The sequence below is a fragment of the Acomys minous genome (assembly GCF_964271855.1).
Source record: "Acomys minous genome assembly, chromosome: 8".
Classification (NCBI taxonomy): Eukaryota; Metazoa; Chordata; class Mammalia; order Rodentia; family Muridae; genus Acomys; species Acomys minous.
This window is the reverse complement of record NC_140489.1, coordinates 34,961,498-34,986,305: the sequence shown is the minus strand read 5'-3', so window position 1 is coordinate 34,986,305 and position 24,808 is coordinate 34,961,498. Positions and strand designations below refer to the sequence as shown.

General features: G+C 44.5%; 2 long non-coding RNA genes across 3 annotated transcripts in view; both read left to right on the top strand.

The window, feature by feature from the left end:
* Positions 1 to 24,422, top strand: part of LOC311603901 — a 52,808-nt gene extending 28,386 nt beyond the window's left edge. The window contains exons 1-4 of one of the 2 annotated variants that reach the window (XR_014781316.1): positions 8,444 to 8,577; positions 11,661 to 11,756; positions 13,023 to 13,236; positions 22,062 to 24,422. This is a non-coding gene — a long non-coding RNA (uncharacterized lncRNA). Of the gene's footprint in view, positions 1 to 8,443; positions 8,578 to 11,660; positions 11,757 to 13,022; positions 13,237 to 22,061 lie in introns of those variants that run through there. The other variant, XR_014781315.1, reaches the window with a different exon arrangement.
* On the top strand, positions 4,313 to 7,906 carry LOC311603903. The gene is made up of 3 exons (XR_014781319.1): positions 4,313 to 4,386; positions 5,810 to 5,975; positions 7,738 to 7,906. It is a non-coding gene; the product is annotated as an uncharacterized lncRNA (long non-coding RNA).
* Positions 24,423 to 24,808: the final 386 nt, after the last annotated feature.

Genomic DNA, 24,808 nt, shown 5'->3' with positions numbered 1-24,808 from the left:
TAGACTATATAACCGATATATACTATTGGTTCTGTTTCCTTGGAGAATTACTCAAAGACTGGATTCTTTAAAATATGAATTTATCAGTCATATTAATGCTCCTCACTCTCTCTCCTTAGTTTGCCAAACAATTTCTCATGACTCTAAGGTGACTAGGAAGAGGGAAGAGGGTGGAGAAGGCAGGAAAGATCTTACCAGAGAGGCACAGGCTGGCCACAGGGCTGTGATTAGGAAATAGAATTTAAGGAACTCTCAAAGTTAGTGCTGAAGTAAGAAACACTGTAATAAAAAATTAAAAGTAACTAAAATTAACATAAAGATCCGAACGTTCAAAATGCTGAACTTGAAATAAAGAAGCCAATCTTTGGCTTATTTCAGGCTGACACTTGCCTCAAGAGAAACTGTAGACACAGCAGTTCTCCCAGGTAAGGGAAGCAAAGATTGATTTCAAGAATACTATTGATGAGTTTGTGTCCACCAAGGCCAAAAAATTAAAGTGATAATAAATCTATTTTGGGTATAAATAAAATATTTAAAGTAATGCGGTTTCTAGACACTTTCAATTGTTTCCATTGCTTTCAATAATGTTAATGTTCTGAAAAAATTAAGCATTAAAAAAAAAACAACTACATTAAAAATGTATGTAGAGGACACGTCAGGTGCCAATATAACTTGATGTAGTATCATTATCTTGTTTATTTAATTTCTGGTATTTTTGTACATAATAAGTGTTTTTACCTTACTCTTGATTTTTAAAAATACTGTACCAAAGTATCTTAGTTAGGGTTTCTACTGCTGTGAAGGGACACAATAACCATAGCAACTCTTTTTTTTTTTTCTCAATACAGGGTCTCTCTGTGTAGCCTTGGCTGCCCTGGACTCACTTTGTAGACCAGGCTGGCTTTGAACTCACAGAGATCTGCCTGCCTCTGCCCCCCTGAGTGCTGTGATTACAGGCATGTGCCACCACGCCTGGCTCCATGGCCACTCTTAATAAGGAGAACATTTAATTGGGGCTGGCTTACAGTTTCAGAGGTTTGGTCCATTTTCATCATGACAGGAAGCATGGCAGTGCACAGGCAGACACGGTGATGGAGAAGGATGAGAGTGTTAGCTCTGGATCAGAGCACAGTAGGAAGAGAGCAACACTGGGCCTGGCTTGAGCATTTGAAACCTCAAAGCCCATTCCCAGTGATGCACTTCCTCCAACAAGGCCACGCCTACCCCAACAAGGCCACGCCCACCTCAACAAGGCCACACCTCCTAATAGTGCCGTTCCCTAGTTCCCTATGAGCCTATGAGAGTCTTTTCACAAAGTATCATTTATCTTTTAAAGGACAAACTTTATAATAAAAACTTGAAAAAAAAAACCAACCACATACCAAAATTAGCACTCATCTTGATGCATGTATGTTAGGTTTTGTCAACGGGTCACAAAACTATAGTTACCTGGGAAGAAAGAGCCTAGCTGAGGAACTGCCTTCAATAGATTGACCTATAGACATATCTGTTGGGCATTTTCTTGATTAATGATAGATGTTGGAGGGTCCAAACCACTGTGGGCGGTGTCACCCTGGCAGGTGGGCCTGGGTCGTATGGAAGAAAGCTGAGCAAGCCAGAGAGAGCAAGCCAGAAAGCAGCATTCCTCAGTGCTCTTTGCTTCAGTTCCTGCCTTGGCTCCTCCTGCCTTGCCTTCCCTTGTTGACAGGCCATTGCCTGGAAGCTGAAGTCAATCCTTTCCTTCCCTGAGTTGCTTTTGGTCAGTGTTTTATCATAGCAACAGAGAAGCAAATTGACGGTAGGGTGCTTATACGGCTCCTTTAACTCCGTTCTGCCCGGAAGTGTCGTACTTTCCCAGACCTCACCCAAACACTGGCATGGTGTGCGAGGCAGGTGTGGAGACTGACTTATCCCTACTTGCATAGCTGTTTCTCTTGCTGAAGATGTGTGTGTGTGTGTGTGTGTGTGTGTGTGCCCCAGCTCTATACACTCACGACTTCTTCCTCTCTCTTATTTCAACATCCCATAGGACACTGCCAGCTCTCTAGGCAGTTCTTGGGCAAGGTCTATAAGCTACTCCCAAAGACTCTCTCAGAGGCTCAAACTTTCCCAGTAAGCAGGTCCTAGGGCCTGTTGTTAAGAGGTCATTTCTAGTTCGCTATGGTCTGCATGTCGGTCTCTTAACTTGCCAACCCCTCCCACAAGACTTCATACTAGTCTTCTAAAGTGGCCGCCTTGAAGCCCCTCTCACAAAGCTTGGCTTGAAGGAATGGCACTGTTGCTGAGCAGTGTCACTGTTGCTGAGCTGTGTGACTGTTGCTGAGTGGTGTGACTGTTGCTGAGCAATGTTCACTTTGTCTTAGCTTTTCTGTAGCACTCTTTCTGTGTCCCTGGGCCACATCTAGCACACGGCGTTGCGCTACTCACTATGCCTTCTCAGGTCCTCCAGGATCTGACCACCCCTTGGACTTCCCTTGCTCTTGATGATCTCAACAGTTTTGAGGAGCATCTGTCTGGTAGTTGTAGGACATCCCTTTGTGGAGACTTGCCTGATTGATTTCTCATGAGTATGTTGGTGCCATTGGCTTTTAGGAGGAAGTTCACAGAAGTATCACTTTTTGTTATTATGCCATCACATTAAGAATACATATTGTCAGTGTAATTTATGAACATCAGTGTTGACATTGATCACTGGTTAATGTGGTGTCTTTCAGATTTCACCAATGTCAAAAACCCCCAGGAATTACAAAGCAAGTCCAGGACAGCCAAGGCTACAAAGAGAAACCCGTTTTTGAAAAACCAAAATCCAAAACGACAACATCAACAAAACCCCAAACAGCAACAACAACAACAACAACACAAAAACAAAACAAAAACAAACAAGCAACCCCTCAGGAAGTCATGGTAACTTCAGGAGTATGAGAGTTTGGCCATTCAGATTGGTACAAACCCCCAAATGTAACCTATTTGAACTACAGTGTGCCTTGACACGATTCTTTATTTCTTGACACTAAAATGAAAGAAGGCTAAGTCTTGGGTTTGAAGACCACCTCTGGGGAACTGGTATCTTCTGAGAAGACAGCACCTTGACTGGGTTCCTCACTTGTAATATTGTTACAACCACCTAGATTGTCCTCAGACTTGTGTTATCCTGGTGAGACCTTCCATTATAAAATGACTGCAAGAGGAACATTCATTGGTCTCCTCTCCTCCTCTCCTGCCTTCCTCTCCTCGTTTTTAGTGAGCCACTTTGCCCCTCCATTTATTCCTCCTTGTTTGCAGATATCCACCAGTGAGCCACAGTGAGCGAATTACGTGTTCCATGGAATGGCTCTTCAACTTGCCCAAAGGAGGTCGCAAATCAACACAATTTTCAACCGCACGCCATTTTAAAGGAAGCAGTCAAAGTCCTGTGAGCTAGCCGCTCCTTTCGGGCTTCAGCACAGTCAGAAGATAACAATGGGGTTGGCTTTAGCCTCTTACCAAGAGCTCCAGAATCTTTTGAGCATGGAAGGGTGCATCGTTTCAGTGTGGCTGTCTCTTCTGTGTCTACAAATCCTTTCAGACCCTCCTCATGGGGCTCAGCTGAGTTTTCTCCTCCTACTTGATTCGTTTTTTCCTTCTATTTTTCTTTTATTGGAAACAGATTTTTCATACAATATATTCTGATTACAATTTCCCCTCCCCCAACTCCTTTGAGATTCCTCCTCGTCTCTTCTGAATCCACATCATTTCTGCCTCTCATTAGAAAACAAACAGGCATTTGAAGAAGAAGAATAAAGTAAGATAAAAAAAACAAACTAGAATAGGACAAATCAATCAGTCAATCAATCAATCAATTAACCAACCAGCTAACCAACCAAAGAAAAAGCCAAATAAAAAGCGCAAGGAACACACGCAGATGCAGAAAAATACATGTGTATACACACAGGAATCTCATAAAAACACAAAACTGGTAGCATAATATATATGCAAAAAACCTGTAAAGTTTAAAAACAAAACAAAAGCCAAGATAAAAGATTATGAGAGAGAAAAAAGTAATGGAATTTTTGATTTCTTTGTAAACTCAGTTGTGTTACGCAGGTATGTTTTTATTTTAACCCCAGGTGTGGGGCTTTGGTTTTGGTTTCAATATGTCTGCAGCTGATAATTGCCTCCTGAGGGGTGTGGTCTTTGCTGTCTGGTAAGGGCCTGCCTTGTGCAGCACAGGGAAGGATGTCATCGATGGCTCTGAGGAACATAAGTAGAACCCGTGGTGTGTGGCATGTAGCGGCTTGGAGGGACCAGAGACAGACGGTGTGGTGGCTTGGAGAAAGATGGAGAGAAACGTTTCAACACAGCAGCTTGGAGGAGAATGCTTGCCGCATTGGAAGTTGACAGAGATTGGTATTGTCCCCAAAGAACCTATTGACCCTAAACAGCAAGAAGGAGTGAAGGAGTCTGTGCCCCCTTTCTCCACTAACCTCCTTTCTCTCTTACCCAGGGTTAAGGGGTTGGTATAAGGGAGGTAGAGGCTTCAATACCCCACATAAAGTAGAGTTTAAAACCAAGCGTCTACAGAAACACCTCCAAAGATGTCACTGAGTTAATTTTGTGTTGCGTGTTGCTTATCTACTTCTGGGCATGGGTCTACCCTTAAGAGTGGCTTGTTCTCCGGTGACACTCTGTTGGAGAGAACTGCTTTTTCGTTTGTGACTGGTTATCAATTGGAGATAGCTTCTTGGTTATGGATGGTGTGTGTGTGTGTGTGTGTGTGTGTGTGTGTGTGTGTGTGTGTGTGTGTGTCCATTCTCCTCTCGATGCTGGGACCCTATCTGGCACAGACCTGTACTGCTGTAGTCTCTGTGAGTCCATGTGTGCACTGGCTTTGCTGTGCTTAGAAAGTTTTGTTTCTTGATGTCCTCCAACCCCTCTGGCTCTTACATGCTTTCTGCTTCCTCTTCCATGGAGCTCCCTGAGCCCTGAGGGGAGGGATTTGACGGAGACATCCCGTGTAGGGCTGAGTGTTCCAAGCTCTCTCACCCTCTGCGCAATGTCAGGTTGTGGGTCGCTGTATTCGTACCCTTCTGCTGTAAGAACAAGCTTCTCTGATGATGGCTGAGCAAGGCCCTGATCTATGAGTAGAGCAGGACGCCACTAGGAGTTGTTTTATGGTTTATGCTCTTTCATCTGAATAGTAGTGTTTGGTTTTCCTCTAGGTCCCTGACCTAAACGGTCTCAGGTTCTTGGCTACGCAAGCTGTGTCAGGGACGGGTTCCATCTCCCGGAGTGCACCTTAAATCTAGTCAGACAGATATTGGTTGGTTACTCCCACGAGCTTTGTGCCACGATTGCACTAGTACATCTTGCAGACAGGCCATCATTGTAGACCCAAGAGTGTGTAGGTGGGTTGGTGTTTACCTTTATCCGTTGCTGGTATGCAGAGTACCTTCCAGTACTGCGAATGAAGATTTTAGGTAGGCAACAGCTCAACCTCTTCGCGTCCAATGAGTTGTGTAGGTGTTGCTTTCAGCAATAAGGACTTGTCACCAGTTTGTAGGGAGCGACTAGATGCTTCATTTGGTGATGAGAGATGCAACCTATTTGATTCTTTTTTTTTTTCTCCCCGAGACAAGGTTTCTCTCTGTTATCTTGGCTGTCCCGGACTCACTTTGTAGACCAGGCAGGCCTTCAACTTATAGTGATCCACCTGCCTCAGCCTCCCGAGTGCTGGGATTAAAGGTGTGTGCCACCACGCCCGGCTCCTGTTTGATTCTTTAACAGTCTTTGAAAGCAGCCTTACATTTGCCAAATTTGCTTTTTCTTGCAGGATGTCTGGACCTGGCATCATGTTTGTCAGCCACAAGAGTTCCCAAGAGTCACTGGGGCTGCACACAAATGATCTGTAAATGCCGTATTGCGGTGATTGTTCATTTTTATTACACGAAACGTTAAACATTGAGATTGCTTACATCTCCACAACGATAAAGCCTCAAGTAAGCACTAGCGTTCGTGCTCACCTCTCCCACTGTTTAGAAGTTCTTTGCTAGTAACCCACTTTTTACGGCTTGGGAAGAACCGTCACGGTTTCTGTAAGAGGCCATGACCTTTCAGTTAGCAGAGAATATGATTTTGTATGCTCCACGTGAGTGGCGCTGGCGCTCAGGAGAGGCAGCTCATGCCACAGCCATGGCTGCAGCTGCGCACCAACAGGCTCACCACAGTTCCTTAGATCACCTTCCTCAGAAGGTCGGAGTCGTGGCCTTCGTAAATATGACTATCCTAAGTTTTCTCACTGATAAAGACATCAGAGAACCTGGTTAAGGACCAGGGGCTTATATACTGACATTTACAGGGAAATCTGAAAGTGTGGACACACACTGCAGCCGGGAGACGGCGCTCATTAACCTTTCCAGATCAAAAATTCTGTTGTTGTTTACTGGGAAAACGCAAAGGCAGAGACAGACTCAGGTGCATGACTTCATAGTTGTCTTTGACAATCAAAAGTGACTCACTTTGCTGCTGCTCACAGTATGATATCCTTCTTAAGGCTCATGACTCTTAATATGATAGTAAGAATACATTTTAAAAAATTGTAGCCAGGTGCAATGGTGCTTACCTGTAATCCCAGCACCCGGGGAGGCAGAGGCAGCTATATTGCTGTGAGTTCAAGGCCAGCCTGGCCTACAAAGTGAGCTTGGAATTATCAAGGCTACACAGAGAAACCCTATCTTGACCAAACAAACAAACAAACAAAAAACCAAACCAAAATTGTGCTGATAATACATAAAAAAAAAAAGGGGGGGCTGTAGGGACGGTTTGGTAGTTCAGAGCACGTGCTGTTCTTCCAGAGGGTCCGAGCTCAGTGCTTAGCAACCATGTCAGAGGGCTCACAACTACCTGCTACTGCAGCTCCAGGGAGTTTGATGCCATCCTCTGGACTCCACAAGCCGACACACACACACACACACACACACACACACACACACACACACACACACACACCCCATACACAAATAAAATATAATGAACTTTGAGGCTGGGCAGTGGCAGCCCACACCTTTAATCTCAGCACTGGGGAGGCAGAGGCAGGCAGGTCTCAGAATTCAAGGTCAGCCTGCCCTCTCAGAGCAAGTTCCAGGACAGCTGGGGCTACACAAAGAAATGCTGTCTAGCCTGGCAAGGTGGCTCATGCCTGTAATCCCAGCACTTGGGGAGGAAGAGGCAGGCAGATCTCTGTGAGTTTGAGGCCAGCCTGGTCTACAGAGTGAGTCCAGGACAGCCAAGGCTACATACAGAAACCTTGTCTTGAAAACAACAACAACCAAAGAAGAGAAAGAAACCCTGTCAACAAACAAACAAAACAAAAACAAAAAAGAATTAGAGACTTACCCACTTTTCCAAGGCAGTAGATGATGGTGTGGGGGGCACAAGCCATTTCAGTCTCTTCTAATTTTTTAAAAATTAGGATGGCAGCATTGATGGTGAAATCAGGAAAAACACTAGTAGGCGTGTCTCCTCATGGAAAGTCACTTCATGAATATTCTTTGTAACTCACAAGAGCCTCGGAAAGCCTGTTCAAGCATCACGTGGCAAGGGCTGCCTGATAGAGGAACTTGCATTGGCAGAGTTCGAGACAAACTGTGATTCAGAATCCTGAAAGGTTTTGTTTGTACTACCTCGGCCAGGTTCCCCTGGCTTCTCTGCTCACTAAGTACTGTTTGCTGAAAAAGTGCTGTAGTTACTATATTTATGCAGATCTGTGCTTATTCATGTTATAATACAAAGAGACTTTGTCTCCATGGAGAACACGCGGCCATGTTTCCCTCCGGCCCAGCTGCCTCCGCCCACCTGCACTGTGGGTCCCACTCCACACCTGGCTGTCTGCTCCTCAGTACCTGTTTCCTTCTGCTTCCTGTTTTCCTCGGACTGGGTGAGCAGGCGCATTGTGACACCCGAGCTCTTGTTCCATGCTTGAAAGCTTCCTTTCCACTGTGGCTCTCCGTTTTGAGTGCCTGGTACATTTGGAGTTTGGCTCACACTTTCCTGGATTTCCTATAGGTGGCCATTTAAATTATTTCAAGGCTTTTTTGTGGGTTCTTTTCCTTTTTTTTTTTTCAAAAAATCTTGTAATTGTCCGCTTACGTTTCCTTCTCACTTGTGTCCACATAGTGTCATGTCCTCTCTTGCATCATTGGATCTCTGTGCAATGGATATCCTTACTTTCTCTTCTCTCTGTGGGTAGTTGGAAGGGCGGGGTGTGTGTGTGTAGAATATTTTAATGTGCTCTAGACTTTGTCTGTGATTGTATTTGATGCCTAAAATGTGAATGCCTAAGACTATGGTAGTTGACTAAGATGTGTAATATTTAATAATTGACCAAGTGCACCATTTTACTTGATGCTCATAACTTTGATGTAGGATTTATTTATTTATTTTATTTTTAGTGACAGGATTGACTCACAGCCTTGTTCATCATGCAAGTGCCAGCTCTCACTTGGAGCCACACTCCAAGCCTTATTTTCCTCATTTTGACTCTAAGAAGCTGAGATTCAGAGAGGCCAAGTGACTCTCCTAAGGCGGTCCAGCTACTAAGAGGTAGACTTGGGTTTCATTTGCCCTCCAAAGCTTTGACAGCTGTGCACTTGAGAATGCTCCTCAAAGATGCTGAAGTGGCTCAAGTCATGCTGGCCTGGCTCTAATGGCCAGGTTCCCTTCACTATGGCCTGCCTACCTCCCTCACTATGCCATGCTATTAAACTCAGGACGTGTGATTTCATAGTCTTGTGATTCGTGGTGAAAAGGTACCTCTACAGATGCATCAAGCCGTGTTATGATTGAACGGCTATGGGCAACGCCTGATATAAAGAAATGCAGCCAACTGATTGGTTCATACTGTTCTTCAAATACTTTGCAATTGGTTGAAGGACTTGAAAGGTTATTTCCATATGGGGTGGAAAACACCAGCCTTGTTTTGGCCTGTCCATCGTGTCCCTATTGGGTCATAAGCCCCAACTGTGAAATAAATTGATGTGGTAAAGGGCTTCAATTCATTCCTTCACTAATCCACCAATGCACAGATGCATTTTAACAATGTGGCTGGTGCTGTGTAGGCCGTACAGCTGCCAACTGCATGAGAGAGATGAAGTTGTCTGTCCCTTGGACTGTCTTCTACCCTTTATTTGTTTCTCTTCCCAAATTGGCCTCATTGATAAATCTCCTCCCCCAGTTTGTCATTATCACCTGTCAGTTTATTGACCTACTGAGGACAGGTGAGCTTCTTAGGGCGGCCAGGGGCCTGGCAACCTGACCCTAACCACTCCAGTAACACATCTTCCCAGTTCCTTTCTGTTGCTGCCTTGCTTCCCGTTTGCCACGATGGAATGAAACCTCTTGTGCTATGAACTGTGTCCGCTTTCCTCCCAGGCAACCATGGGCACCGAGACTGTGAGACAAGATGAAGCTTTCCTTTTTTTGAATTCTCTCAGGTCACAGCTGAGATATATGTAACCAACACTGGTACCCACCATGCCACTTCAGGAACGGAACACGCATGCCACGTTGAGGAGCCCCCACGCATTCCTGATTTACTGGGTGTTTTGGCCAAGATTTGTTTATTGGTTTTTGTCTAATGCCCTTTCATCATCTGAGTCTGTAATTTCCTCCTCGTAGTTTCGACAGGAGGAATGATATTGTTTTGCAGATAATGAACCATCTGGATGCCCTAGGAATGCACCTGATCATGACAGATTAGTTTTAATAAACCATTGAATTTATAATTGAGAAACATATGAGATTGATCTATATGTATAAGCTTTGATAGAATTTGATTCTAGTTTAATAAAAAGATAATTGAACAGGGCTGGAGAGATGGCTCAGTACTTAAGGGCACATGTTGCTCTTGCGGAAGACACAGGCACCTCTGTGGATTTGCTAAGACAGGGCTGCAGTGGGAACCATCAAAGTTGTTCCCCTTGGGCTGGCCTGGTCCCTCTTTCCTGTGTTGAGCAGTGAGAAGACGGACACTGCTCCAGACAGGGTATGACTTTGAGTGCAGATGTCTGAAACATCTTTCCCACCCACAAATCACTGTCAGGAGATGACCTTCTACCCAGAATTCTCTAGAGCAGTGGTTCTCCCCTGTTGGGGGGATGGTCTGATGTATTTTGATGCTAATTACAGCTTGCTGTCAGTGTGACCCAACTTTTGCTTAATAAAAAGCCATCCCACCTGGGCAAGGAAGAGATAGGTGGGGCTAGGAGAGAGAGGAATTCTGGGTAGAAGAAGGAGTGCCAGGAGGAGAAAAGAGAGAGACCTGAAGTGAAGAGAGGAAGGCCGCTATGGGTTAGATGGAGGAGAAGCACATGGCTGGCGTGGATGGAGAATCTGGCCCAGATGAAGAACATGAGCAAGTATTTGGGATTATGGATGGGAGGTAGCTTGATAGAAGTTATTGGAAGCAGATGGCATGGGATTGAGGCAGGGATCCCATGCCTGAGGCCCCACTATGGAAAGTAGTTTAGAGGGTTGATATCTGCTCTGCCCCAGGTTAACTAAGGCTATTTTAAAGTATAATAAGTGTCTGTGTCTTGGTTGATTGCTAGCAAGGCCTATAGATGATACATGTAATTTAAAAACAATACTCCCCATTTTGAACGCTGTGACCCTTTCATGCAGTTCCTCATGTTGTGGAGACCCCCAGCCATAAATGTATTTTGTTGCTACTTCATAAGTGTAATTTTGCTACTGTTATGAATTGTAATGAAAGTATCTGATAGGGGTCATGACCCCCACACAGGTTGAGAACCACTGTTCTAGAGGCTAAGCAAGAAGCATCTCTCACAGAGAGGGATGGGAACATCGCGTGGCTATTGATTTTCTACCTTTTGGATGTGTACTTTTTGACTTATTGGCTTATGGATTCTCTTTCTCCTTTCTAGTATTAATTTCTGCTCTGGGGGGGGCAGATATCATCCTATGAGTGGCAGTGAAGCATTGTCTGTGCTAAGGAAGTCCCCTTCTGTTGAGTTACACCCCAACATCCAGTTTTTATTTGAGTTCATTCCTTCCATTTCTTTGCATCCCTTTTGTTCATTTATCAGCTATGACCATCTTGAAGATGATTCTCCTCGGATTCATTCAGACTGTATCTGTGTCCTGTAGGGTCTGGCACATCGTGGTTACTGCTGTTCTTCCCGTTAGATGCTGCCATTTCTGGTCCTTTTTCAAACCCTAATGTTCTTTAAGAGTTTTCCCCAAATTTTTTTCCTTATGTGAAAGGATCTTTTAATTTACTACTTGTTTTAATTGTCTTCAGGAGACACTCTTCCTACTCTTTGGGATTTGTTGAAGTGTTCTTTGTGGTCTTAATATGTGGTCTTCCCCACCCCCCCAAAAAAAACCTCGTAGGAGAAAAGAAGGCCTATTTCCAGTTTTTAGGATATGCGGTTTAATGTATATCACTCAGATGCACCTGGTTAATTATTTAAGTATCCTATATCTTATTTATTTATTCTTTGCTTTACTGAATGCTTTTTGGCTTTAAATCTAGCTTACCTTGTATTTAATATGATGACCTCTGCAATTTTTTTTTTTTTTGGTAATTTTTTGTTAGTTAGCATCTGTCTTGAATGCTTAGCACACACTCCCATTTGCATCCTTGTGCTGCTGTCTTTTTGCAGGTGAGAACTGTGTGTGCTGAGTTAGGTTGTGCTGTGTGACCCAACCTGAAAATCTCTAACCAACAAAATGAACCATGGTCGTTAATGGCTGGACAGGTATGTGTGGCTTGCACGCTGTCATTTTGATTTGTGTTTTATTTTAACTTAATGAAGTATTTTATTGTGTGGTCCTTTTCCTTAGCACCTATCCAGTGTATAGTGCTTCTGCTAATTTTTGACTCTAAAAATAATGTAAGATCATAATTTCATTTGATGCCCATGCTTTTTCCTTTTCTCTTCTTCTTTCTATTTTATGTGCATGGGTGCTTTGCCTGCATGTGTGTCTGTGTACCACATGCTTGCAGTGCCCAGAAAAGGCCAGAAGAGGGCACTAGGACTCCTGGAACTGGAGTCATAGACCACTGTTAATCATCATGTAGATGCTGGGAATTGAACCTGGGTCTTCTAGAACAGCAGCCAGTGCTCCTAACTGCAGAGCCATCTCTCCAGCTCTTTTATCTTCACCCACTGATAGCACCTGGGAGGGGTTATCTGGATTACGCTAATTGAAGTGGGAAGACCTGCCCACTGTGGGTGCCACCGTTCCCTACACAGCGATCCTGGTCTAGGTTAAAAGGGAAGAAAGTGAGCTAAGCCCAAGTATGCATGCGTGAATTCTGTTCCTGATGTGAATGTGATGTGACCAACTGCCCTAGACTCCTGCCGCTGTGGCTTCCCTGCTGTGACAGACCTCAGCCTGGGCTTGTGAGCTGAAGTACATCTTTTCTCCCCCAGATTACTGTAGTCAAGGTATCTTGTCACAAGAATAGGTAGGGGAACAAAGACACCCCTTCCTTCCTGTATGATTTACGCCATCAGGGACACTTACACCTCATATGCTATCCCGCAGCATCTCTCCTGACACTAGCTGTGGTCTTCCAGAGCAGAAATCGAAAAGAACAAACCCTTTAATTTTACCTTCAAATGCTTTACTTACTGTTTTGGCTTCCCATGTTCTGCTGGCGACAATTATTTGGGGTTTCTTTAACCTCTCTGTATTTCTGCTGCGTCCTCTCATCATTCTTTTGTTTCCGTCTCACTTTATTCTGTTTGTCCCTGGTCTAGTTAGCCATGGTATTTTCATGCCTGAGCTCTTCCAATTGGCTCCCTCCCCACCCTACCCCCTGCCACCCCCAGCTCAAGTGTTATCTCCTCTCCATTCTAATTGTCTTTTTCTGGCTACTTTTGCTTGTCAACTTGACTACATGTGGAGCTAACTAAAGTCCCAAGTGGCTAGGCACACCTGTGAGGGAGTTTTAGTTAACTGGATCATTTGAGGCCGGAAGATCACACCTTTAACTTGGCCACACCTTCTGCTGGCAGCCTATATAAAGGACGTGGAAGAAGGAAGCGTGCTCTTTTTGCCTGCTTGCTCTCGCTCTCACTGGCGAGTCCGTTCCTTTTGTTAGCATTCGAGGCGACTTCTTCTGGAGTCCAGTGTAAACTGAAGACCAGCTGAGACGTCCAGATGCGTGAGCTGAGCTCTTGGACTTTCCATCAGGAGACAACCATTGTTGGACGAGCTGGACCATAACGTGTAAGCCAGTCTGATAAATTAATCAGTTCTGTCTCTCTGGAGGTCCCTGAGTAATATGGCATGTATTATTTATACATAGTAATGGGTTTCATAGGACATTTTCATGCATGTATGTAATATATTCTCTCCCCCCGCAATTTCCCCTCTTCTTCTCTTCCTCTTTTTCTCTTGCTATGTAGCCCTGGCTAGCCTGGAACTCACTATATAAAACAGCCTGATCTCAAACTCACAGAGGTCTGCCTGCCTCTGCCTCCTCAGTGCTGAGATTAAAGGTGTGCGCCACCATATCCAGCCTTTGAATGCGGTCGCATATGTGTGTCTGTGTGTGCTCACGCACGTGCATAAGCCTGTTTGCAGGAGACTCCATTGGTGCAGAGTAACGTGAAATGGGTAGTCTTTAAAATGGAAAGGCTTCGGGGTTGGGGGATTTAGCTCAGTGGAAGAGCACTTGCCTAGCAAGTGCAAGGCCCTGGGTTCGGTCCTCAGCTCTGGAAAAAAAAATACAAAGGCTTTTTATGTGTCTGGGCAGACTGCATTCCACTACCCTGGGTCATCAGGGGAGGCGCTGGATGGTCCATCCCACTGTATCTTTGACCACGGGAGACTGAGGAGGTCTGCTGTCAGCAGCCAGCGGTGAAAAGTTGAGCTTGCACTGGAGAACAGTTCACCTTCAGGAAGGGACTTTTATGACGCGTTCTTAGCCACCCTTGAACTCTCGTGTGCATGCTTTCTGCCTTCTGTTAGCTGCTCTGAGGACATCTTTTGGCATATCCTGAAGCTTGTGAGTCCTAGTTGTTTCCTCCTAGCTTAGCTAAAATTGAACTTTCAGTGCACTCTCCCGGACTCTTCTTTTCCTTGGTATCTGTGTGACATCAGGAGGAGGGGCGTGGCACCCCAGTGTCTGCATCAGGTGTCCTGCAGTTGGACCTTAAGTAAGAGCCAGCTGTCGTGCCCAGCTTACAGTCATCCGGTGGCTCCATGATTCGGGGAATAAAAGCTACCCTGACTCTTAGTGTGCACCACCCCATGTCATGTCCAGCTTTTGTACGTCCCCCCCTGCTTGGTCTCAAGTCTCTCTCGATGCGCTTCACGCTTCAGTTATACTGGCTTCCCTTTGGGCTCTTAGGACCTGGGAGTTTCTTGTCTACTAAAGGCTCTCTGACTAGGGATTCCCTGGGGATAAAGCACTGCCCCTCCCCCAGCATCCTTAAACGACACATTTTCAGGGATGTTATCCAGTACCTCAGCCTCCTGGCTTCTTGCCCCTCCTTTATGTTTTTCATAGACGCGAATGCATGTTTATTTTTCCTCCATCCCATTTTCTTCATCCTCCTTCCTCCCCCTCTTTTCTTTTCCCTGTTTCCCCTCTCATTTCTGTATTCCTTCACCCCTACCCTGTGCCCCTCTCCTTTAGAGGCACAGTGTTGGAACTAGGGATGTCTCGCTCACTGTCACGCCTTGCACAATGCCCGTCAGTGATGTGTGCTCGATGGGCACGTGTCACACAATGATCATGCTGATGACGGATGAGCAAACGAAGACTGTTTTCTTGTGCGGCTGCCACGTTGTTACTAGACAAAAGCTCTTCGAGTCTTGTTAGGAAGCAATCTCTGTTGTCAAACAGCATTCTGATTCAGCCACCTAACAATGAACTGGGATGCAGGACGGATGCAGGTGAAACAGGTTTCAGGAATAGAGGACGTCACATTAACATAGCTGATGGCTAGTTTTAGGACAACTTGACATAGGCTAAGAGTCATCTGGGAAAGGGACACCTCAACTGAGAAAATGCCCCCACTAAAGTGGCCCACAGACAAGACCATGTGGTACAGGGCCCTGTTCGCTGTGGGCTGTGCCACCCCTGGGCAGGCGGTCCTGGAAACTATAAGAAAGCAGGCTGAGCAAGCCGTGGGGAGCAAGCCAGTGGGCAGCACCTCCGTGGCCTCTGCTTCAGGGCCTCCCTCCAGGTTCCTTGCCTGCTTGAGTCCCTGCCTTGACTTCCCTCAGGGATGGACTGTGATGTGGAAGGGTAAGATGAAATAAGCCCTCTTCTTCCCAAGTTAACCTTTGGTCATAGTGTTTTATCACAGCGCCAGAAACCCTGACTAAGATAACATACTCTTTGCCCAGTGCTCTCTTCCCATTCATTGTAATGTATTATATTACTACCAGTTGCCACCTTGACCCCTACTTGCTCACCTCTTAACCAAGCTGGAGTTGCGTCCACTCCCCCCTCACTTAAGTATTAAAAGAGGCAGTCCCCGTTTCTCGGATGGAGTCAACCCTTTCCACAGAAGTCTGGAATCATCCTCTTAGGCATTATCCGAAGCTCTCCTTCTCTTGTCTTATCCTCAAAGGCTCCCACATCCTCTGGCTGGTGACACTTCCTTCCTGCGTTTCCATCTCTAGTCTAAGAATAAATGCCTTTCCATCTCTTGTTGGCCTTGTGACTCTAAGACGGAAGAAGGACACGTTTGGGGGTCAGAATAGTAACACTATTTCAGGAAGAAGCCAGAGCTTGTTATTTGGGCCGGAAAGCAACCGGGTTAGAAGGAGGTCTTGAGATTATTTCTCAGAAGGGTTAGTTATAGGAACAGGAATATTTTGTTGTGGAAAAAGCCAAGTTTAAAGGCAGATATTAATAGCCTTCAAATGTAGGAGGTTTAATCTCTTAGAAAATTGTTTTCACCGGAAGAATCATCTTGGGAGCTTGTTAAAAATATGGAATTCCAGGCTCTCCCAGATACTTGACTCCTAGGCTATAGAGTAGGACCAGAGAGTTTTTATTCTGTTTTGTTCTTTAATAAGTACCCCAGGTAGCCCTTTTCATTAGGAACTGTTGAGAAATACAGTTATAAATGGTGGTGGTATTACTGTAGGAAAAAAGGAGGGCCCTGGCAGATGTTACAGACAGGCAAATGGACCCCATGGGGAATTTGCCTCAAAGTGGATAGGGCTGCCTACTCAACTGGAACCTTCTAGAACTCACCAGCCCTTGTGTGGGCAAAGGAGATTCTTGCTTAAGTGACTACTATCTTGGGTTTCAGGAAATTCAAATACTTTAAGAAAATGTGTATGGCTGTCTTGCCTGCACGCATATTTGCATGCCACACGCACACCTGGGACCCTTGTAGGTCAGAAGAGGCCATTTGGATCCCTTGGCATTGGTGTTATAGACAATCCTGAGCCAGCATGTGGGTGCTGGGAATCAAAGCTGGGTCCTCTGGAACAGTAGTCAGTGCTCTTAACTGATGAGCCATCTCTCCAGCCCAAAGATTTAGTTTTATTATTAATTTTAATTGTGTGTATGTGTGTGTGTGTGCATGTCTTCTGAAGCTGGAGTTACAAGTTGTTATGGCCACCCGATGTGTGCTGGGAATTGGACTTGGGTCCTCTGCTAGAGAGGTACCTGCTCTTAATTCCTGAGCCATCTCTCCAGCCTCTCAAATACTTTTAAGTGTTGGGGGTAGCAGTGATGGGGGTGGGGGGATAGGAGGAAGCGGCTGGGGCACTGTGAAACCAGAACTAATAAAAACCAGGCAACAAAACTAAGTAAAATGGTGCCCACACACATGGAAAGCAAAACCCAACAGGAGCTCAGCAGAACCTAAGGGGGAAGAAAAGGAGGCACAGCAGTTCGCTTTATTTACCAAAAACTCCAAGTTCTTGAACACAAAAGGAATGCACTGGCCCTCAGAGCCTCGGGATAAGCAGGATTGGTGAAGTGCGCTGCAGTCTGAATTATTAACTAGATTAATTTAAAATATGATGGCTTCCCAATTAGCATGGCAAACTGGCTTGCATCCGCCAGCAAAAGACAATGATGAGGAAATGGATGCTTGAAGAAGGCTCCCAGGGCCCCTGTGAGACTGTGCTCATCTGGTTAGTGATTCCCCAGGCAGCCCTGGGGCCAGGAGGCCTGTGGGCATGCTGACCCCCAGGTGACAAGTCGCTAGTGAAAGATCTGGTCCGTCTCTGGATCTGGTGGTGGAGGTTGCTATAGAAACAGAGGCTGGCTCTGGAAAGTAACTCTAGAATGGCCTGAGGGAGGTTCAGAAGGGTAAGGGTGATCATTAATGCTTCTCAGTGTTTATGAAGTCACTTGTATTATTTAATGTTCACAAGAATCCTGGGAGATGCGTTTAATCATCCCCATCCCACAATGAGAAAACAACCTCTGAGAGACAATTTAACTCACCCACAGGACCAGGGATGTTGCCCCTTCACCAGCGTGTGCGTGTTAGTTCCTCAGGATTAATCTGCGCGAGATTTCAGACTGACCCCGTACCTGACTCTAAAGCACACAGGGGTTTCTTCTGATAGCCTAGGGCCCGCTTTAATGATAACCAAAGTATGTTGCAAGCTTTAAGAAAATTCCAGCAAGCCAGAGGAGAAGCTGGTAAAAGGCACTAAGGAGCAGGATGCCAGAGACGTGATACAAGTGAATCTAAAGGGCATGGACTGCCTTGTAAAATCTTACAGATACTACAGGGAAAGAAATGCAGGGAAGAAGCAGTTGCGTGCTCACAGGGTGGGGTCTTCAGAGTTGTTTCTAAAGGACAGCCGAAGAATATCTATGACATTTTAAAATGTACTTTTGTGCATTTTAAATGACCCCAAAACTCTACTCCATTGCCTTATTTTTCATTCATACATACATATACATAGATACATATACAATACATACATACACACTACACACATACATATACATACATACATACATACATACACACTACACATACACACACATGCATACATACACACACCATATACACACATACTTAGGTAGAAGCAAAGGTGTGAAGACAGGGCTATTTGTAAGAGCAAAAGACTAGAAGCAACAAACATGATATGGACTGGGGATAAATTAAGCACTTAATAGTAAAATCTGAAATGAAAAGGAGTTTGCAAAGCCCACACTTAATCACTGATTAATTCTACTCCTTGACAATGACAGGAAGGCCCAGGAATAGCCAGAGTACTTTAGAGAGATGTGTAAAGCCTTGACCCTTGTGTGATGATTTGCAAATAGACTTTTATTTTGGAGCCTTTCTGCAATGCAAAAAGTGAGCAGAGGAAATGCTGTCCTGATCTAAACCCACAGAGAAGCAGAACATCCAGAAGGTTAGCTGTGAGAGAGGACAGAGGCTGGGGTGGCAGCTTTTGGGGTCCAGCCCAGGGTTCCTCATGGTGTCCAGTGTTTGGAACACCAGCCTTGTTGTGGGGAGGACACTGAGGTGGGTAAGAGCAAAGGCTCTGTGTAAGGTTGTGGCAGGCTCATTGCTGCATAGTGCCTTGCGTGGCTGGCAGGATGCTTTCTCTGGCTCCCAGGGAGTCCTTTCTCACCCTCACACAAGAGAGCTAACATCTCTGGCCAAGGGCACAGGCACTCCCACTATGGTTGCCTGAGAACCCTCTTCTGTTCCAGGATGGAAGAGTTTCCATGCTGCCCACTGCATTTGAAGTGATGGTGACTTTGGAGGTGGACCAAACTAGCTTTTGAAACCAACTTTGAAATGCCCAGAGACTTTTGAATCAATGGTTGAACACACTGATGTAAATATTAACTACATATAATACTAGGAATGAAACACAGTTGGCAGGATGCTTACTTAGGATGCACAGAGCACCCGGTTTGGCTCCCAGGACCACAGCAAACGATTGTGATCTTATTCAGAGCCCAGGATCCCTGGATAGCTGAGTGGGTGGAGGAAGAAAAACCCACCGAAGCTTTGAGGATTATGAGTACTGCTCTACTCAGACCAGAACTTGGCACACTGGCAGATTCTACAGGAGCCCAGTTGTGGGAAGCCACCGCCTCTGCTGCTGCTGCTTTGGAGTCACAGTTAGAGCAATACCACTAATGCTTTAGGCGTAGGCACTGTTGTACTGGAACCACAGAGTTGAGAACTGACTGTTTGAGGATGCCGGGTCGGGTCCCTGCCCCCTCCGGAACTTCGCTGCCTCAGTAGGAAGCAGCAACCCACAGGGGTCTACTGTCATGTTTGTGGTTTATCATCAGAAACAGAAAGGGAAGGAGGAAAGAGAAGGGACTCTATCCTTCTGCGTTATAACATCTGGCCACCGCCTCCTGTTGGGGGACTGTAGACTAAAGCTAACGGACAAAGGAAGACTTGAATATCCTCAAGCCTGCTCGAGGCAGATTAGTGTGCAGGAGACCCAGAGGGAAGGACAAGAGCTAAGCGAGCAGCTTAAATATGGCTCATCTTCTGTACGTGTAGTGGATTCTTTTGTTCTCTCTCTCTCTCTCTCTCTCTCTCTCTCTCTCTCTCTCTCTCTCTCTCTCTCTCTCTCTGTGTGTTTTATCAGTTTTTGGCATAGTGAATTAACACTGTCTCCTTGGAGTCCTGTTCATACTACCTTAACCTATATGACTGGCTACATACGCACGTTGAAACTTTGAAAATTATGCACTGTCCCTCTATTGCTGAAGTAAGACTCTTTGCTTTAAATCTCACTAGTAGGTGTCCCACTTAACTAAACTGGCAACTTTGGACAGCCCGGTGTCACCTGAGCCTGGATTCTCAATTGAAGGATTGCCCACCATCAGATTGCCCTGTGCACGCATCTGGGAGGGATTATCTTAATTGTTAATTGATGGGGGAGGGCCTAGCCCTTGGTAGGCAGCTCCATTCCCTGTGCAGGCGGTCCAGGGCTGTATGAAAATGTTAAGTGTGATCTGGGGATGAGCCAGTAAGCAGTGTTCCCCTATGATCTCTGCTTCAAGTTCCTCCTTTGAGTTTCTGCCCCGACTTCCCACAAGGATGGACCACAACCTATCAGCTAAATAAACTCGTTCCTCCCCGTGTTGCTTTTGGCTGGATTGTTTTATTACAGCAGTAGAAAAGAAACTAGAAGGGTAGTATGTTAGAGTCTGTCTGGCACCGGGGTCCCCCAAAGGAGGGCAGTGGTAGGGATCCTGGTGCAGGCGATACAAGGAAGGCAGGCTCCTGTTGTTAGGAGACAGCAAGTGCAAACAACAGGGCGGGGAGAGAACGGCTTCAGCTTGGCCCAGAGGCGAGCTCTGGAGTGTGCATGCACCGGGGTCAAGATGTAATCGACCAGGCACAGAGGCTATTACATGGCGGAGGTGAGAGTTGCCCATTCTTAGAAGGGCCTGTGACCAGCATCCATAGAGATCAACACAGGGCACCAGCAACACAGCTATAACACTTTTGTGGAGGGTGATGCCATTTCCCAATTTTAAATTTTAACCATTTTAATTTTTTTTTTATATTTTGGCTGTATCTTGATAAATCAATATATAGTTTGACTTTTTGATTTTTTTGCTTTTATGATTATTTTTCTTTGTCCTATCATTTCTGTTGAGTTACAGTTACAAACTTCATTGGACAGAATTTATGTGGGTTCTGAGAGACGTATATCTGCCAGTGCACATAGCCAGTTCCTCAAATGATGCTTAGAACACCACTAACCATTGGGGATGTTGCTCTATATTTAACTAGTGGTCACTTCCCATCCCGTTGGCAGACCATATATCTATGGTTTAGCATCATAGATAGGTTTTGTTTCTTTGGAGCATCATAAAACTTGTGTCATAAAATACTTAGTTTGCTGGCTTCTTTTACTCAGCAGAATATTTTTTAAGATTTCCCTATGATTTTTGCATACTGTAAAGTCATGTACTTTTTTTTTCAAACTAGAGTTCCGCTTATAAACATGCCACTTAAGAACCCATTAGTCTTTGTCTCACTTTTAGCTGTTACTAATGAAGTTGCTATAAAAATATTTGTTCAAGGAAATTTGTATGCATGCTTCTATATTTGGAGTTTTTAATCAACTTTGTTGAGGAACAACTTACAATAAATTGCACTCATTTAATGTATTCAATCTCAAGCCTTCATTGATAGCACACTTCAGAAGCTGTCTTCACAGCGGAAGCCCCAGCCCCTGAGAGCAATGCTGACTGTTTTTTTTGTCACTTTAAGCTAGCCTTCACTTTCTAGAATTTTAAATACGTGGACTCATACAATATACACAAACTCTTTCATACCGTTTTCTTTCACTTAGCACAAAACATTCAAGATTCACTCATCCATGTTGCTATACAATTCAGAACTTGATTATTTTGTTAAATGTTTAATTTTTTTTTGACCATTTTATGCATGAATACTGTATTTGCACTCTTTCCCTCCTCCTCCTAACTCTTCTGGTCTGCTGTCCTTCCAATTTCTTCTCAAATTAATAGCCTCTTATTTTTTTAATTATATACACATATTTTTATATATAATTTAAATTATATAAATATTATATTATATGCAAAAGCATATATTATGTATAATTAATTGTATATGATCAATTATATAATTATATATAAATTAACAGCTGGATTCACTTAGCAGTGTACATGTGTTTGTGTTTAAGGCTGACTTCACTGAGCTCTGTCACCTATCAGGAGGCTTGGTGCTGGACAGAATTGAGTCTCAGCCACCGTTAACTGCCTGTAGCTCTTCAACTAGGGCGGGCCTTGTGAGATTTCCTCCAGCCACACTGACATGTCAGCTGGTGTCGGCATTGCTCAGGCCTTGTTTAGACAGCCATAGGCAGCCATACTGTTGAGATTTCGTGAGTGTAACTTCTCTCTCATGCCCTGAAGACGTGTGCAGTTACGGGCATCCTGGTCCTTTGGGTTTTAAAATCTGTCTCCTCTCTGATGCCTGCTGAGCCTCTAGTGTGGGAATTGTGTTACATATGGATCAATGGAGGATGCACACTCCATGGCCAATTGTTCTCTCATTTTGACCAGTTGGGTATCTTTCTTTCTTTCTTTCTTTTTTAAGGAAACAGCACATTTAATTTAAAGAAAAACTACTTGAAAACAACTGCAAGAACAATGGGCAAAGCGACTCCTGAAGAGGGCAAGGTGGTTACACAGCCTGGAGGGCTGGAGGGAAGGAGCATGCCTCGGAGCTGGACAGGGTGTACGTTAAATGCAGATGAACTTCCTTGAGGGTGGTGGGATCCCCAGGACATTGCTGATGACCGGAACACGTGCGAGCTTCTCTCTGTGAGCGTCCTGTACATCTCAAGAGGCAAAGTCTCCACTCTCCTATGGCAGCATCCCCCTTCTGTCTCAGCCAACTCTCGACTAGAGCAACGCCATCTCCCGGGACAAAGAGCTTGAGGACGTCCCGTTTTGGTGATTTATGTATCTCTTCATATGTCTCTTCATCAGTCTCTATCGTCATCCCAGGTCCTTCTCGATCCTCCCAGGATCATATTTAAATGTTGAGCATAAGCATGTAATCTGCCTTGAAGCTCTTGGTCATCTCTCATCCTCACATGAATTCGCTCACCCTAACTGAGCCCGATGAGATCCAGGGGCCCCTCTACAGTACTGGTAGTCTGCTGCTGATCTACGTAGACAGCCATGTTCCAAATACTGCGCCCCGTCCCCTTTTTCTTTTTTAATTAAGACATTTCTCCAGACTCCGTTTTTTTTTTTTTTTTCCTTTTTACCCTGACTTGGACTTGAACACAAAACTCGGCAAAGGCAGGTCCATACTCCTGACTGGGATCACTTCCTGTTGAGGCTGTCTAACTTCTGGGCACCTGAAAGAAGCTGCAGCTCCACTTCATCTTTTTACCTTTCCCTCCTTTTGTCCCTTGTGCTTCCTGTTTTATTATTTTTACTACGCTTTTAGTGATCTTTTAATTTGTCGTACTGTGGAAACTTATGGTTTTATTTTTTTTAAATTCTCCTTCATATGCATTTAATTTTGTATAAGCATCTTTTGATATTGCACAGTCTTTTTTCTTCGCCTCGGTGTTTCTTTTGTTCTTTCTATTGTACTTTTAATAGCATTTTGATTTTTTATTATTTTCTAAAGTTGTCTTAAAGTGAAAAGGCAGAGAAGGCATTTCAAGCTCACCAACCTAGAAATTAAACAGACGTAGCTATACTAATATCTGACAGAGTAGGCTTCAAATCAAAATTAGTCAGAAGACTTAGAGATGGCCATTTCATATTGATTAAGGGATTAATAATCCATCAAGAGGGCATTTTGGTTTTAAGCAGTTATGCACTGAACATTGGCATATCCAAGTCCATAAAACAAACACTCCTGGAAAGGTAATGGTTCAAATCAATACAATAATAGTTGGTGAATCTGATATTTCACTATTACCAGCAAACATATATTACCAGACCCCCTTGTCCCCACAAAACTGACAAAGAACATGTTAGATGATATCACAGATCACTTAATAGCTATCTATAGAATATTCTACTCAAAGAATATAGAATATACATTCTTGTCAGAATGTGTATGGATTTTGTTGTTAATTTAACAGTAAGGTCTATTAATGCTTATTATTTGGCCTGTAATTGTTACACAATCAATAAAAACACAGACACCTGATAGATTTTAGAATAGCCTTATTTCACCTGGGGCAGGGCAGACATTAACCCCCTAAACTGCCTTCCATTATCTCTCAGCCTCTGTCCCATGCCATCTGCTTTAATCATTTCAATCTGGGCTACCTTCCACCCACAATCCCCAAATACTTGCTAATGTTGTTCCTCTGGGCCACTTCTTCCCATGTGGAACTTCAGGGTTCCTTCTCTTGGTTCACACGGCTCCTTCCTACTCCATGGCTATCTTCTTCTTCCTCCTCCTCCGGTAACTGTCTGTTTTTCCCAAGATCTTTCTCTCCTGAAGCGCGAGAACTTTCGCCACATCTACCTTCCTCCCGCCCTGCCCAGGTATTGGCTTTTTATTGGTCAACCAGGGAAGCAAGGTTATACAGCAATATTTGGGGTACACAGGTGTCTGGTGTAAAAGACAGCAACCAGCCTGCTATCCTTCCTCTGAGTGCCACCAGGCCTCCCCATCCAGGGGATGTGGTCAAATATGGGGCACCAGAGTTTGTGTGGAAGTCATACCCGACTCTCCACTCAACTGTGGAGAGTGTCCTGTCCATTGGCTACATCTGGGTAGGGGTTCAAAGTTTATTGCACATATTTTCCTTCCCTGGTGCTATAGTTTGAGCAGGACCCCTGGGCCCAGATCTGCCTATCATAATGTTCTTCTTGTAGGTTTCTAAGACCCTCTGGATCCTTCTATTTCCCCATTCTTCTCTCATCTAGAGTCCCAGTAGGATTGATACCCTATGAGCATATACAGGGGGAAGATGTCCCCCTCAGTCACAGTCATAGGGGAGGGAAGTAAGGGGAAAATGGGAGGGAGGGAGGAATAGGAAGATACAAGGGATGGGATAACAATTGAGATGTAATATGAATAAATTAATAAAATATATTAAAAACAATTATCTATAAATAAAGGAAATAAGTAAGGGGGGTAAAAAAGACAGGAAGCAGACCTCAGGGAGTAACATAGTCAACAGTCAAGCACAGCATCAGACTGTGTAACCCTGTTACAGAACTTTCTCTTAAATAGACCATATTTAGTACACAAAACAAATCTCAACAAACAAAAGAAAATGGAACGAAATTCTTGTGTTCTGTTTGATCACAATGGAGTAAAACCAGAAATTAACAGCAAAAAATTATAGAAAATATATGAAA